Genomic DNA, 17,123 nt, shown 5'->3' on the forward strand with positions numbered 1-17,123 from the left:
CACAGGTGAAGAGCGCGCGATGCCTCCCCTCGCTCATCAGTGGCGCCTGCTCGAGGAGCTATGCACTGCTGATGATGATGATGATTTAGGCGCGGTGGGGGGGGGGGTGCTTGTAACCCCCACAAATGGTGGAAAACTAATTTCTTTAGAACTGCCATTTTTGTTGTTTAGCTTGTAGTCCATCCCGCGCACCTCCGATTAGCACGGTGCGAAGGACGTTCAACATACAAGTTGGCAAGACTGACACGAAATGAATGTATCATAACCTGTAACCACTGAAGACATCATCACGACCAGGATATTTGAACTCGCAACCTTCCCATGAGATACCTGGTCGGTTTTTATTTTAAAGATCAAGGATGAAGACGTCATGGCTATCACACACAACCCGCCGCCGCCACCACTACTCAATGCCAAAGAGCTCTACCCTCCGCCAGATCCGAAAGATGCCCCTGCACAGTGGAAAGATGAGACCTCCAAGATCTGACGGTCTCCCGTGACTTGGTCTTCGGGTAGACTCGCACTGAGGTCGTGAAACTCACACTGCCAAAACTCCCAAAGACCAGCACAGCCACCCATAGACCTGCAACACCGAACCATAGATCCGCACAGCGACCCACAGATGCGCACAGCGACCCACAGATCCGCACAGCGACCCACAGATCCGCACAGCGACCCACAGATCCGCACAGCGACCCACAGACCCAGGCACAGCGACCCACAGACCCAGCACAGCGACCCACAGACCCAGCACAGCGACCCACAGATCCGCACAGCGACCCACAGACCCGCACAGCGACCCACAGACCCGCACAGCGACCCACAGACCCGCACAGCGACCCACAGACCCAGCACAGCGACCCACAGATCCGCACAGCGACCCACAGACCCGCACAGCGACCCACAGACCCAGCACAGCGACCCACAGACCCAGCACAGCGACCCACAGACCCAGCACAGCCACCCACAGATCCGCACAGCGACCCACAGACCCGCACAGCGACCCACAGACCCAGCACAGCGACCCACAGACCCAGCACAGCGACCCACTGACCCAGCACAGCGACCCATAGAACTGCCTTGACCAAACATTCTGCTCGTACGTCTTTCCCTGCCCCTTGGTCATGAAATTCGTTGCAAAGATGCATAACTACCAGGTCCAAAATAACCACCCATTGCAACCAGTAGCAGACAAAGTGTGCAACTACCGCCACGCCCAAAGCGTAGGCGCGGTACTTTACACCTAGAACCCAGACGGTACCAGTCACTCGGCACTCTCGTCTCAGAGCCATGATTAACTCACCACCACAGTAACAACCACAATCACATAACCGCGATCATAAAGCCCTTCTTTTTTTTTGTACAAGGGAGTAAAATACAAGGGTTGCAAGACAGAACCAGTCGCGCGCTAAACATTTTAAACGCGTTAAGCAATCAAAACGTTAAAAAATATACGTATATTCATACCTGTTAACCCCTTATCAGTGCCCTACCTTATTACAGACCAGTTGAGACCTTATTGATCACCCCGTGCCACTTATACATCTCAACGTTCATCCTACAAAGTCCCATCACAAGGGACAAACACAATTGTTTGTTGCCCGTTTTGTGAAACGGCTGAACGCCGAATGGACCTAAAAACCCAACTTCCCTGCACAAGAATAGGGGCAAACCGTGTGAGTTGACATATGCATATTATAATCCACCTTACGAAGATTTTCCTACAATTGACGAAGGTTTATCATATTATTGACCCAAGGTATGTAATGTGCATGTGAAAAACAATCAACTGAATCAATACCACAAGAGCATCACACAGGCCACACACAAGCTCCGTCTTAAACATAGAATCAACATGATTATAAACATGTGCAAAACTACAAACAAACATCCCACACGCTGGAAACGAACTACGAACCCACAGCATTTACCACAGCCATCTCCTGCACCGTCACACGCACTCCCAACACCGAGACTACGAAGCACAATCACCACAACACCACCATCATCGACTATACACTACACAGTACAACCACATCCACTACACCACAACCACCTCCACTACACCACAACCACCTCCACAACCACCTCCACTACAACACCACAACCACCTCCACTATAACACCACAACCACCTCCACAACCACCTCCACCACAACACCACAACCACCTCCACTACAACACCACCTCCACTATAACACCACAACCACCTCCACAACCACCTCCACAACCACCTCCACAACCACCTCCACAACCACCTCCACTACAACACCACAACCACCTCCACTACAACACCACAACCACCTCCACTATAACACCACAACCACCTCCACTACATCACAACCGCCCACACTGCACCAAAGATAAAGATCCCCCGTGTAGCCTGTAACAGACTGTTGGGGCAAGTGCTGTTTGCGAGTAGCACCTATGAAGGCTACCGGCACTGTGGCACACGAGGGGGTGGGTGGCCAACACCACGCAAACACCGCCTCGAACACCCTCGCTTGTAGTAGTAGCTCCAGTCAGAACTAGGGATGAGGTTACAGGGGTAACGGGAGAAGACGAGGTGAGGGAAGACGAGGCGAGGGAAGGCGAGGTGAGGGAAGGCGAGGTGAGGGAAGACGAGGTGAGGGGAGGCGAGGGAAGGCGAGGTGAGGGAAGGCGAGGCGAGGGAAGGCGAGGTGAGGGAAAACGAGGTGAGGGGAGGTGAGGGAAGGCGAGGTGAGGGGAAGACGAGGTGAGGGGAGGTGAGGGAAGGGGAGGTGAGGGAAGGCGAGGTGAGGGAAAACGAGGTGAGGGGAGGTGAGGGAAGGCGAGGTGAGGGGAAGACGAGGTGAGGGGAGGCGAGGTGAGGGAAGACGAGGGAAGGCGAGGTGATGGAAGACGAGGTGAGGGAAGGCGAGGTGAGGGGAGGCGAGGTGAGGGGAGGTGAGGGAAGGCGAGGTGAGGGGAGGTGAGGGAAGGCGAGGTGAGGGGAAGACGAGGGGAGGCGAGGTGAGGGAAAACGAGGTGAGGGGAGGTGAGGGGAGACGAGGTGAGGTGTTGTAGACTTCACGTCGTCAGGGTACGGTCCACGTGGAATAGGAGGGCGGAGAACGGTGGCCAGGAGGGGGGAAGATATAGGAAGGAGCGTGGATAACTTTAACCTCGTCAGGGACACATCGTCAGACGAGATTCACGTGAGGAGAGCGGGTGGAGATGACGAATGAGGAGGGTTTGAAGAGAGGTAAAGAGGAGGAGAGATCGCAGCCTCCCGCCTCGCGAGTGCCCCCAGCTCACGCGGAAAAGCGTGCGGGGAGAGTTGGGGGACCCACGACCTCGTCAGGCCGAGCAGCCCCTGACGGGAGAGGTCGTGAAAGAGGTGGAGAGAAGAGTGGAGGTATGAGAGGAAGACGAAGAAGGGAGGGAGGGGGGAGGGAAGATTCTCCTCACCTCGTAAGGATCGATAAAACACGCGGCACGGAGGAGCTTGCGGCGAGGTAAAGCGAGCGTGGTTGGTGGAGGGCAAGTACAGTAAGTAACACAGTAGTAGTTAGTAGTCGTCGTCGTGAGCGCCCAGCTCACGGGTGGAGAAGTACAAGGAGATGAGGTGAATCGAGGAGTGAAGACTGAGAGTGGAGTCTCCACCTCGTCAGGCCGAGCCCTGCGGGGAAGGAGGCCTCGCTCCTCATCCGCATCCCGGTGTGGGCGCTCACCTGGCCGCCGCGCTGCTTCTCCCGAGGACTCGAGAGCCGCCTCCTCCTCCTCCGCCGCCGCCTCTTCGCATCTGGCACCCGCACTGAGGGCGGTGGAGGCTGGGGGGGGTGGTGGTTGCGGGAGACCCCGGGCGGGCTGGGGTGGTGGTGGTGGTGGAAGCGGAGGGAGCCGAGGGAGCCGCAAACCGCGCGGCCTTGGGGAGACTCGGGGAGCGGTCGGGGGCCGAGGCGCGGCCAAGCTGGGGGACGTTCGAAGAGGGCCGGTGGGCGGGGCTACATTATAATAAAGGGCGGGGCTAGTGAAAGAGGGCGCGGTTAACGTAGATAAGGCGGGGTTAAGTGACGAGAGGGGGGCGGGGGCTACGAGCCTATTTAGAACCAGAATAATTAAATGTAGATTTCATCGTTAAATGTTTTACTGCTGGAGGAATCCGATGAGCTATGAAGCTCTTTTTCACAGACGTCCAGTCGGGGCGGGTAAGAACGTTACAACAACAAACATACAAATGAAACTGAACCATCGCCATCCTAACGCAGACAAAGCCCACCGAGGTATTAACTTTATTTTTTTCAGAAGCAACCTCGACACAAGCGTCCACGTAAGGGGCCGTCCATAAATGATGTCACGCGATTTTGGACGATTTTTTGACCCCCCCCTTTCGTCACACGGCGTCACAAAAACTCAGACCCCCCTCAAATATGACGTCACAAAGCTCTGCCCCCCCCCCCCCAATTTTTTTTTACATGCTTCAAATGGCTTTAAACTATTGTCATTGCATCCTTAGTTCTTTCGGTAAAGTCACGTTGAAGGGAAACAATAAAGTCACGTTGAAGGGAAACAATAAAATAATAAAATAATAAAGTTATAAAATATATAAGAAATATAACATATATTGTATTATTTTATTGTTTCCCTTTTATAGTTTATTATTTTATTGTTTCCCTTCAACGTGACTTTACCGAAAGAGCTAAGAATATGAATTACTGCAGTCACGAAAGCTTTAAATCAAAATGTAAACTATTTTTTATTTAATTCTATTGGGTAAAGTCACGTAGGTGAAAATAAAATAACAAAAAATCATGACGCTTCCAGGCCGCACTAAGCCTGTAGCTGTCAGAGCGATTAAAGTTATTCTTGTTCCTCTCAATTTCAATGGATTCTCTAATTAGTCTTTGCCAGTATTATTAAATAATACACATTACATTTTGATTTAAAGAATTACTAATCTACAACTCATTACTAATCATAACCAATGACTGATTACTAATCGATTATATAATTACAATACCCCCCCCTCCGCCTCTAATCACTGCACCTGATATGAGTTAAGTGATGACGTCACCCTGCTGCTGTGAGGGCTTTACCATTCTGGCGAATTGCCCGATGATGCTGGATGTATTTACCAGCGAAACGTCGTACTCAAACTGTAAATGTGGATTCACTCTTCAACACACCGGTGGGCTAAAGTAGTGAACTATTTGTCTTTTTGTCAACGTGACACTTTTTTTGCTGATTGGCCGTGTCGGGTGGTGGAGGGTTACGACACATTTATAAATAAACGCGATCCAACCCAAAAACCTTTATTATGAATAATATTGGTCGCGAAAGCCTACGTGTTAAACTATCACTGTCCTGGTCACAAAAGCAACGTTTGTGGGCAATAATAGCCATTTTCTAATACTTTAGAGGCATTAGCAATTAGGAAATAACACTTACTACCCAGGAATTTATTTTATATTTTTTTGTTACACAGTATAATCGATTAGAGGGCGGAACTAAGGGGAGAGTAGGCGGGGCTACACGTGAGAGGGCGGGGCTATGGGGAGGGGAAGCGGGGCGGACCGATTATAGGGCGGAGCTAATGGCAGAGTAGGCGGGGTTATGCGCGAGAGGACGGGGTTAAGGGCAGAATAGGCGGGGCTAAGCGATTAAAGGGCGGAGCTAAATAGAAAGTAGGCGGGGTTAAGTTGTGAGAGGGCGGGGGCTGTGTTTGGGCAGCCATGCAGAAGCACAATCAACAAGTGGCCAACTCTGTTCATCGATAAGGGGCCGTCCATAAATGACGTCACGCACCTGGGTGGGGGGGGTCAGACATTTGTGACGATGTGTGACGAGGAGAGGGAGGGGGGGTTTGAGAAATGTGACGTCACATCAAAATGCGCAACTTTTAATAAATACAGACAACACGTTCTAACTTAATTAAATAGACTTTTTAATAAATGTTTTCTCCTACAACATCAGAGTGCAGCGCCACATTAAATACGCACTACAATGACAATAGTTTAAAGCGACTTTAAGCATTTTTTTGGGGGGGGGGGCAGAGCTTTGTGACGTCATTTATGGACGGCCCCTAACTCTGTTCCTCGATAACAGCACCGTGGCCTTCAAAGGATGTTTTTGTTTTTAAATAACAGCACGGACGCGAGCACGTTAAATGTTTACGTTCTGTTTAACAAGGGAAATCACAAGAAAAGTTGCCTTTCATATTCATTTATTGTTTAAGGTCACGCAGCGTGTCTGACGGGTGTGTAGAGTTTGTTGTTATATATTATTGCTTCTGTGCACCAATGGCAACGTTGCAGCAGCAGCAGCATCGAATAATTAGTTTACTAGGAGTGGAAGGACCCGTTGCTTAGCGACGCCTCCCTCACCCCCACCTCCCCCTACCCCTGGAGCACCCCGCCTCGGCCAACGTTGAATCAACGTTCGGTGTTTACTGGGTAGCTACCTTTGTCTCCCCGGTGCTGATGTTTACACACTCATGCACCATATACTACACTGCTCGCTTAAGGCCACATTCGCCGCTAAGTGATGGTGATCACGGCGCTTGTGCCAGGCTAGGTTCACTTTGAGGCCGTCACGTGAAGTGTCGAAGACGCGCTGCTGGTAGAAGGTCACGGCGCAGACCCAGGTGGTGCCATGGGTTGACTGCTGTGCCAGGCTAGGTGCAGGAGGAGGAGGTCACTGGACAGACCCCAGGTGGTGCCATGGGTTGACTGCTGTGCCAGGCTAGGTGCAGGAGGAGGAGGTCACGGGGCAGACCCAGGTGGTGCCATTGGTTGACTGCTGTGCCAGGCTAGGTGCAGGAGGAGGAGGTCACTGGACAGACTCCAGGTGGTGCCATGGGTTAACTGCTGTGCCAGGCTAGGTGCAGCAGGAGGTCACGGGACAGACCCCAGGTGGTGCCATGGGTTGACTGCTGTGCCAGGCTAGGTGCAGGAGGAGGAGGTCACGGGGCATACCCAGGTGGTGCCATGGGTTGACTGCTGTGCCAGGCTATGTGCAGGAGGAGGAGGTCACGGGGCAGACCCAGGTGGTGCCATTGGTTGACTGCTGTGCCAGGCTAGGTGCAGGAGGAGGAGGTCACTGGACAGACCCCAGGTGGTGCCATGGGTTAACTGCTGTGCCAGGCTATGTGCAGCAGGAGGTCACGGGACAGACCCCAGGTGGTGCCATGGGTTGACTGCTGTGCCAGGCTAGGTGCAGGAGGAGGAGGTCACGGGGCATACCCAGGTGGTGCCATGGGTTCACTGCTGTGCCAGGCTAGGTGCAGGAGGAGGAGGTTACTGGACAGACCCCAGGTGGTGCCATGGGTTGACTGCTGTGCCAGGCTAGGTGCAGGAGGAGGAGGTCACGGGGCAGACCCAGGTGGTGCCATTGGTTAACTGCTGTGCCAGGCTAGTTGCAGCAGGAGGTCACGGGACAGACTCCAGGTGGTGCCATGGGTTGACTGCTGTGCCAGGCTAGGTGCAGGAGGAGGAGGTCACGGGGCATACCCAGGTGGTGCCATGGGTTGACTGCTGTGCCAGGCTAGGTGCAGGAGGAGGAGGTCACGGGGCATACCCAGGTGGTGCCATGGGTTGACTGCTGTGCCAGGCTAGGTGCAGGAGGAGGAGGTCACGGGGCAGACCCAGGTGGTGCCATTGGTTGACTGCTGTGCCAGGCTAGGTGCAGCAGGAGGTCACGGGACAGACCCCAGGTGGTGCCATGGGTTGACTGCTGTGCCAGGCTAGGTGCAGGAGGAGGAGGTCACGGGGCATACCCAGGTGGTGCCATGGGTTGACTGCTGTGCCAGGCTAGGTGCAGGAGGAGGAGGTCACGGGGCAGACCCAGGTGGTGCATTGGTTGACTGCTGTGCCAGGCTAGGTGCAGCAGGAGGTCACGGGACAGACCCCAGGTGGTGCCATGGGTTGACTGCTGTGCCAGGCTAGGTGCAGGAGGAGGAGGTCACGGGGCATACCCAGGTGGTGCCATGGGTTGACTGCTGTGCCAGGCTAGGTGCAGGAGGAGGAGGAGGTCACGGGGCAGACCCAGGTGGTGCCATTGGTTGACTGCTGTGCCAGGCTAGGTGCAGCAGGAGGTCACGGGACAGACCCCAGGTGGTGCCATGGGTTGACTGCTGTGCCAGGCTAGGTGCAGGAGGAGGAGGTCACGGGGCATACCCAGGTAGTGCCATGGGTTGACTGCTGTGCCAGGCTAGGTGCAGGAGGAGGAGGTCACGGGGCAGACCCAGGTGGTGCCATTGGTTGACTGCTGTGCCAGGCTAGGTGCAGCAGGAGGTCACGGGACAGACCCCAGGTGGTGCCATGGGTTGACTGCTGTGCCAGGCTAGGTGCAGGAGGAGGTCACGGGGCATACCCAGGTGGTGCCATGGGTTGACTGCTGTGCCAGGCTAGGTGCAGGAGGAGGAGGTCACGGGGCAGACCCAGGTGGTGCCATTGGTTGACTGCTGTGCCAGGCTATATGCAGCAGGAGGTCACGGGACAGACTCCAGGTGGTGCCATTGGTTGACTACTGTGCCAGGCTATGTGCAGCAGGAGGTCACGGGGCATACCCAGGTGGTGCCATGGGTTGACTGCACCACCGATGCCCCCCTCCCCCCAACTGTGCCAACTCACTATTTTATCCGCCCGGCGCTCCGCACATTTGTTGTGAGCGTCGCTTCTCCGTCCTCCGTCGTTGCCGGAGGGCGACTGCCTCCAACCTCCGAGTATCAGCGTCCTTTACGAGCCTCCTCCCCTCCTCCCCCAACAGAGAGAGGCCGATTATATTGACGCCGCCGGTCATAACCATCCATGGGGCAAGTCTACCCAGCTCCTCCACATCCTCCACCTCCTGTGCCTCCCGTCCCGCCAGTGCCCGCCGCCCGTTTAAGCTGCTTGGGCGTGCGAGGGCCACATGACTCAGTCAACAACAGAGGGCGCGCATGCATAGCCGAAACAGCACCGTACACAGAGCCGTCAAACCCACACGGTTTATAACCCCGTATTCTTGATTTGAAGCTTTCGTGACCTGCAGGAATCCATACTGTTTGGTTCTTTCGGTAAAGTCACGTAGGTACAGGGAAATTGAGTTTTCAAGTCCATACGGCGTACGGCCGTTTTCAACGCGGGCAAATTTGTTTTGTCTATCTGTGTTTGTGTTTCTTCTCACTTGCGATGGGGACTTTGCAGGATGCACGTTGAGATTTATAAGGGCCACGGGGTGACCAATAAGGTCTGAATTGGTCTGTAATAAGTAAGGGCATGGTGAGGGGTACACAGGTTACAACGGTTGACGAACCAGTATTTATTACCCAAACGAAGGCCGAATCAGCCATGATCAATCCACTGCTGAACGAAGGGTTCTCCAAGCCGCCGACCACCGCCACCTCTCACGATCCTGCGATGGTGGTAATCCACCCACACACAGAGTCTCCTTTCGTGACTCCATCTCCTCGGCTGGACGTACAATCGGACGCGCTCCATTCCTCGGCTGCCGCTCCGTTAATTTGTACTCGTAGACTTTATTGATTTATATTTAGTGACTGCACTTTGTACTCCTATCGTCTTGTTTGGTGTCGTTTGTTGTAACTTTCTCCGTCTAAATATAAATTCTGATTAGCCGTGACCGCGGCGAAACTATGAACTATTTAGTTTTTATTTCACCAGGTAAGGCCCACTGACCTGTAGAGCTCCTTTCCCAAAAGCGACCTGGCCATCGCAAATGAACGCCCAACGAAGTGGCTTTTTTATCATCACGTGGACATTCATAGCAGCCAAATACTCTAAACGCGCGATGTCGTTGATTCAAAGAATGGAGGGAAAAGCCTCGGAGGACGAGGAGAAAAATCCACGCGACCACGGGGAGAGAGAGACATGCAAACTCAAAATATACAGCAGCAGGCGTCAGGGTAGTTATTTAAATAAATAATTGCTCATGCAATTTCATAATCTCCCGCAGGTTGCTCGGTTGGGATTATATGCGTCAGTAATCTCCGCGCCATCTAGAGTTCCCACCTGGTTCAACAAATTACACCTGACTTGACCAACTCACTGATGATCACGATCGCCATCTCACTCACTCTCCCCACTCATTTACTCACTCATACTCTTGCAAATGAGATTATCTTGGTCTCTCGCGTTCCCACCTGTTTCAACAACATTAACTTGACTTCATTCACTCACTCACAATCTCGATGACCATCTCACTTCCCCCGACTCATTCACTTACTCACTCTTGCAAGGGAGATTATCTTGGTCTCTCGCGTTCCCACCTGTTTCAACAACATGAACTTGACTTCATTCACTCACTCACAATCTCGATGACCATCTCACTTCCCCCGACTCATTCACTCACACTTACTCACTCTTGCAAGGGAGATTATCTTGGTCTCTCGCGTTCCCACCTGTTTCAACAACATTAACTTGACTTCATTCACTCACTCACAATCTCGATAGCTATCTCAATCCCCCCCTCCCACTCATTCATTCACTCTTCCTCATTCTCTCACACTTTCAAATGAGACTGCATCCCGGTATCGTGAGTTCTCACCTGGTTCAACAAAGTAAACGTGACTCAACTCACTCAACCACTCACTCACCACGTGTCAATACGCATCAAACCCACATCTGCGTGACACGAGTTTATCAGGGGGAGCGGTGGGTTTAGCGGTTAGTGCGCTCACGGCCACCGCCAACGACGATTATCTGAAACGGTCCTGGGCCTCCCCTAGGTCGATTCGGCCTCAAATTATTACCTCGTGCATTGTGTGAACATCGCCACCGGGGAGACAAAGGCGGCCGGGCGTAATGCTGGCCACCCACCCCTTCCGTGCGTGCCACGGTGCCGGCCTCCATAGGTTTCTCGCTTACAGCACTTGCCCCAGCAGTCTGTTAAGGCTATACGGGGGACCTTTGTCTTTTTGACCAGGTTTGCATGTAACTTGATTGACACCGGACACGCGTTGTTTATTGGGGGGGGGGGGGGGGAGGTGCGTCTTACTTTCCGGCACGTCTCATTACCCAAAGGATAGAGCAGCAGCAATTGTAATATCGCACTCCCAGTAAACACGGTCGGAACCGTTGACCCAACGTCGCCCGAACGTCGCACATTCACCGGGGCAGTCAGACAGAGCAACGACAAACTAAAAATACCAAAGAGGACAACTCATAACTCGACGACGATGATAAGATCGATTATTTTTTTTTTACTTCAAAACCTATTGACGTTTTCATTCCAGTTAATAATGAACTCGCGGGTAAAGTCGGAAATCGATTAAGCTACTTTATTAAAACACGGTGCGTACCGACTTAATATAGCAAACGCTAACTTTTGCTTTAATTTTTAAAACGACTGTGTACACATAAATATTGATACTGCAAGTTATATAAGCTAGCCTCTCCATTCATTCACATTTGAACGTTTTTTTCTTCTCATTTATATATTTGAATATAAAAAACCCCAACAATTAAATATAGCTAGAGAAATACAGCTCATTTGTTTATATGTATGCGTACGTTAAACGAATACAACTAACTAACCCATCGTGACAAACAGTGAAGGTATAGCTGCCAACATGGCCCCACATCTTATATCGGGAGGTTTTCGCTCCACCTATTCCACAGTCAACACCCACCTTGGTCCGTTATCAAGTTCAACGAAATGCAAAACAACATCAATTATTGGCATCCGAACGCTGATGCCAATTCGTGGACGGGTGGTAACCCTATTAGGTGGGTGGGTGAGTGAGTTGGCGAGTGGGTAAGTGAGTGGGTGGGTGGATGAGTGAATGAGTGGGTGAGTGAATGGGTGGGTGAGTGAATAATGGGTGAGTGAATGGCTGAGTGGGTAAGTGAGTGAGTGGGTGGGTGAGTGAATGAGTGGGTGAGTGAAAGAGTGGTTGAGTGAATGATGGGTGAGTGAATGGCTGAGTGGGTAAGTGAGTGAGTGGATGAGTGGGTGGGTGAGTGAATGAGTGGGTGAGTGAAGGGCTGAGTGGGTGAGCGAATGGCTGAGTGGGTAAGTGAGTGAGTGAATGAGTAAGTGGGTGGGTGAGTAGCTACATCATGGGATCGCCTTTGCCAGTACCAAAATATGATAATAGGTTTTGGCGTCTTCTGGTCTAACACCGTTTGAGACGAGGCTCGAAACAAAGCTGTTTCTGGTGTGGACCAATCAGTTTCAAAGACAATGCAAATGCTATCAGAGTATTTTTTTGTTTGCATTCTGACCACAAGTATTGTGGTTAATGCAGACATGATTCCATGTGAAAGGTTTCAGTTTGGGGTTTTAACATCTTAACACCTGTTTTGTTGCCAGAAAAAAGAGGAAACCCTATTCTCATGTGTGGGTGAGTGGCAAGAATTCCACCTTTTCCCACAGTCCAAACCCGGACAATATTTCTCAGTCAGCCCGATGTCGATCATCAAATCCGCCCCAGTGTACCGCAGACAAGTTCGACACGGCGCCGCTGCCAGATCTCGGTAGAAATTAATTCCCGCCACCCCAAACACCACAGAAATCCAAATCCCGGACCTCTCGGCTCCAACTCAACTCCAGTCCCAGCGGTTCCTCTGAACCCGGTTCCACATCTTCTCTCCTCCCCATGGCCGGATTAAGGCACGGGGGCTTTAGGGGCTGCAGCCCAGGGGGCCTCCGCCGGCTGGAGGGCCTCCAGAGATTAAGTGGAAAGTTATTTCACTCGTGAATGCTGAATTTTATTTGTTGTTAGTCGTGTAAAAATACAATTTTATTTTTCTTTAACTTTGTTTTCCTTTTGAAAATACTACTGGGGGCCTCACAGTACCTGTAGCCCAGGGGCCTACAAAATCTTGATCCGGCCCTGCCCCTCCCCCACGGTGCATCTTTCGCACACCCTCCACGCCAATTTCACCGTCAAATAATTTTGCCCGGGGATCGTTTTCCCCGCCGCGTAACGGTTAGCACACCGCAGGGGTGGCGGAGGCGGGAGGGGGGGGGGCTGTTTGACCATACTTCACCAAACTGGTCGGTGCGGGTTCGGTGACGCCGGACGTGACTCCATCGCTCCGTGGTCCACTGAAGGACCCGCGTGTGGGTTGCTCAGCAACAGTTGCCTCGTAGTAAAAAAAAACAAAAAGAGTGTAGCCAGTGGCAATTGCCAGCAAAGTGTTGTCCTCAACGTGCCCTGAGTATGTAGCGGCGGATCCTGCCAGGGTGTTGTGGATTTGAAATCCAGAGGTCGCCGGTTCGATGCAATCTCCCGTGCGCTGCAGTTGAAACAATCACGTCAATTTCTCAACCGTGCCCGCCCGCTCATCCGCCCACCCAGCACCGCCACCTCTGCCCACCCAGCAGTGTCAGGTGGGTAACATCACAGTCGATTGGCAGGTCGCGTATGTGGTTGGGTAGAGAGTGGGAACTCCTCACCTCTTGCAACCTGTCTGGTAGACCAAATTCCACCCCCCCACCCCACCCCACCTCGCCCCCCACCCCACCATACTTGGGTTCGCTATGGTGGAGGCCCCTTGCCACCAGCGATGGCGTGAGCGAGAAATTGCAGGGCAGCGCCTCTATCTCTCTCCGAGCAAAAGACGTGGCCGAGTCTCGAGATTTGTTTGCGGCGGAGAGAAAGTCCGGCCAATCTCGTGAAATGAGAGTTCGGCGTCGGGCGGGATGCAAACCGGAGCCATTGCCCCTCGCGAACACTCGCGGCAGTGGGAGAGACGACGACAATGTTCCTGCCGTGCCCATGATCACTGATTGAAGCGAGTCCGGCGCAACACCGCTGCGGGAACGCCACAAATAGGCGCCCGTGCGTGACACGCCTGGGATTCAACTGGCGGCTGTCCATTGCTCTGAACCCTATTGATCGCGAACTTTAAAATACAAAATTTTGTTTAGCTCCCTCCCACGATGCCAGGGCTTAATGCCAGCCACGGCTGTCCGTCCCGTGAGTAGGCGAGTCGGCGACCTCCCGAAACAATGTTTTGTTTTTCCCACATCCGACACACCACATCGAGTATACCTCTCACATGCCACCCACACACCGGCCTAGCAACGATGTATTCATTATCACCTCTCACATGCCACCCACACACCGGCCTAGCAACGATGTATTCATTATCGTGTCGTTCACATCGTGGCGGACAGCGCAATGATAGCCAATCGATTAATCCACGCAAGCCGCGTCCGCGCCCTGCCGAGCATTCAGTCGCGCAACACGGTTGCATGCAATTGCACTGCTTACGTGTGGACGCCTCTGTGCGACTGGTTGCATGCAATCGGTTGCATTCAACCCGGTTGCATGCAAATGAATCTCTCATACGCGGGCGCCTCTGCAACTGCTTGCGAACAGTCGCACAACACGGTTGCACGCAATCGAACTGCGATTGGCCATCACGACCCCCCGGAATGCCCGCTGTGCAATTTGCATTTGCTGCACGACTACTCGCTCGGGGGATGACCAAAAAGCCGTGGTTTTTTGTTGTTGTTTTTTTGCTGCAGGCGATCGAGTTGGTCTCTCACCTCGGTGGGTGATGTGTGGAGGCGACTTCACAACGAGGGATTGTAACGACGCATCGGTTGACGTCGATTACAATCGATTTTTTTTAAGCTCATGGGTCAGTAAACATCACAAGGTGTTTTTTGTTTTGTTTTACCTATTCATCACTCATGTATCGTCATCAGCCATGGTCAATCTACTGCTGGATGATGGCCAACCCCAAGCCGCCGCCGCCGCCGCCATCGCCGCCACGTCGCACGATCCTCTTGCGATACGACGATCCATCCAGCGGCTGGACAACGAGCCGATTCCATCGCTCCATCTCCTCCGCGCTGGGACGTCCTCCCACGATGCGTTCCATCCCTTGGCTGTCACCCCGTTGTTATTATTGTTGTTGATTATTGTTGTTGTTGTTGTTATCCATCGTCCTTTCCAGCCACGTGTCCTGCCCAAGCGAACTTAGGCCCCGCTCATCCGACCGGATGATGTCATTAAACCCGCGTGTGACTCGGCCACTAGTCGCCGCTGTATATAGCACGATGTTTAACCAAAAAAATATTGCTTCGCGAAGCGATCGTGACCGGAGCGTAATTTCTTGCTCAAGATTTCACCCACCCCCCTAACCCCCACCTCTGGAACGCTGCCTTTTAGCATGTCTGCGCTTGAAGTAGGAATTATTGGGTTAAGGCACTACCACTAAAAAGCACGCTAGTATTCTTATGAATAATACTCCTATATTACTGTGACCGATAAACAGACTCATGTTGATAACATTTGATGTGGCGTGGATGGATGTGGTGTGGCAGTAAAAATAATAATAACTTTCTGGGAACAGTGATCCGGACTATTCCATATTAAATTAAGCAACTGGACGAGTCATCCCCTGGCCCTGATTTGGCCCCGAGCCAGCATGAGATGTCTCCGGCTCGGCAAACAGCCCCAATAGAAGAAGAAAAAAAACAACACCCGTGCCGTGATGGCCCCACGCCGGCTCAGCTCGGATGTGCCAGTGGAAAAGACAATAGCAGCAGAAGCAAAGCCACAATAGCAGCAACCTAGAACTGCTCGGCAGGAATCTAACCAGTGCTGAATGTCATCCATCTCGCCTTGTCTTATGATCATTATTATTATGTTATTATTATGAACACGAACCCGTTTGTATGAGTGTAATATGGCAATGTGAGACTTTAACAACCCGACAGCTAATGTATTAATCACTGCAGCTGTGATATATACAAAAAGCAAAGACAAAGATCCCCCGTATAGCCTTAACAGACTCTTGGGGTAAGTGCTGTTAGCGAGCACCTTTGAAGGCCGCCACGGCACACGAGGGGGTGGGTGGCCCACACCACGCCCGGCCGCCTTTGTCTCCCCAGTGGCGATGTTTACACATCGCACCAGATACTCATTTGAGGCTGAGTCGACCTAAGGGAGGCCCAGGACCAGTTCAGATAATCGTCACTGGTGTTGGCCGTGAGCGGGAATCGAACTCACTGGGTTCGTAGCGCAGCGCGCTAACCGTTGCACTACCCCACCCCCCACTAACAACAACCGCCATTCGCCACTAAGTGGCGGTGACGTCACCACGACGCTTGTGCCAGGCTATGTGCACGTTAATGCCACGTGAAGTGTCGACCGCCCGCTGGCAAGAGGTCACGGGACGGACCCAGGTGCCATGGGTGGACTGACTGAGATGACTGGCCGATGCACCACCTGTGCCCCCGACTGTGCCTACTTGCTGTGTTTTAGCCACCCGGCGCTCCGCTCATTGTTGTGAGCGTCGCTACTCTGTGCACACGTACAAATACACACGCACACGTACAAATACACACACACACGTACAAACACACACACACACGTACAAACACACACATACACGTACAAACACACATACGAACAGAAGCGACGCAGAGTTAGTTTTATACCAAATATAATATTTAAAAGGGGTTGAAAATAATAATTATTAAACACCCCCCCCCCCCCCCCAATCTCTATCCGCCCCGTGAATGTTCCGCAACGCACCACAGACCCGTAGCCACCTATCGCGACCTGGAAGTTGCTGTTGTTGATGTCGTTACCCCATCCAAGAATTGTCCAGACTCATCCCCGCTCGGCCTCTGAGACGTGACCGACTGATTTCCATTCACTCGTTCATCACAAAATGCCCCAGTGACTCAGCGCACCGATGCCATTCATTACCTCCAATAGCAGTTTTTTGTTTAATTATCAAACCCGGTGGCTGATTACCGCTAAATGAATATGCAATGCAATTAAGACCACAACTCGTCCATTAGTCTAATCAGTGCTTTGAGTTAATGAGACGTCGTTGTGTTGTTTTGGCTCGGTAATTTTGTTTCGCAAACGTTTACCGTATTCTGCGCATTATACGAACCACTGCACCCTCGACTTTCACATTTTAAAATACGCGGTGGTGTGAGTGGTGGGGGGATTGTGCGTCTTATAATCCAGAATACGGTCTAATTATTGTAATCTCAGCTGCTAAGCAGAGAGGGAGAGAGACCCCACTGTGTTTTGACAACAAAGATGAAGCAAGGTTAGTACAATCCACGTGCGCGCAACTCTCTTGTCACTGCCAATGCTTGGATGACGGCCGATTTCCGCGGTATTCAGGTCACCGTGGGGGGTTATTCGACCAGATCTCATCGCAATGATCAGCGCAGGGT

General features: G+C 52.3%; 1 protein-coding gene across 4 annotated transcripts in view; it reads right to left on the bottom strand.

The window, feature by feature from the left end:
* The window catches only part of LOC116949652 (lethal(2) giant larvae protein homolog 1-like), a 69,733-nt gene extending 65,746 nt beyond the window's left edge, over positions 1-3,987 (bottom strand). For 2 of the 4 annotated variants that reach the window (XM_032967203.2, XM_032967200.2), the window contains exon 1: positions 3,695-3,987. The gene's annotated coding sequence lies outside the window, so the exon portion shown is untranslated. The remainder of the gene's footprint in view (positions 1-3,694) is intronic. The other 2 variants (XM_032967201.2, XM_032967198.2) reach the window with 1 other exon arrangement.
* Positions 3,988-17,123: the final 13,136 nt, after the last annotated feature.

The sequence above is a fragment of the Petromyzon marinus genome, chromosome 37 (assembly GCF_048934315.1).
Source record: "Petromyzon marinus isolate PM22_M1 ecotype Great Lakes invasive population chromosome 37, UKy_Petmar_22M1.pri1.0, whole genome shotgun sequence".
NCBI classification, from domain to species: domain Eukaryota; kingdom Metazoa; phylum Chordata; class Hyperoartia; order Petromyzontiformes; family Petromyzontidae; genus Petromyzon; species Petromyzon marinus.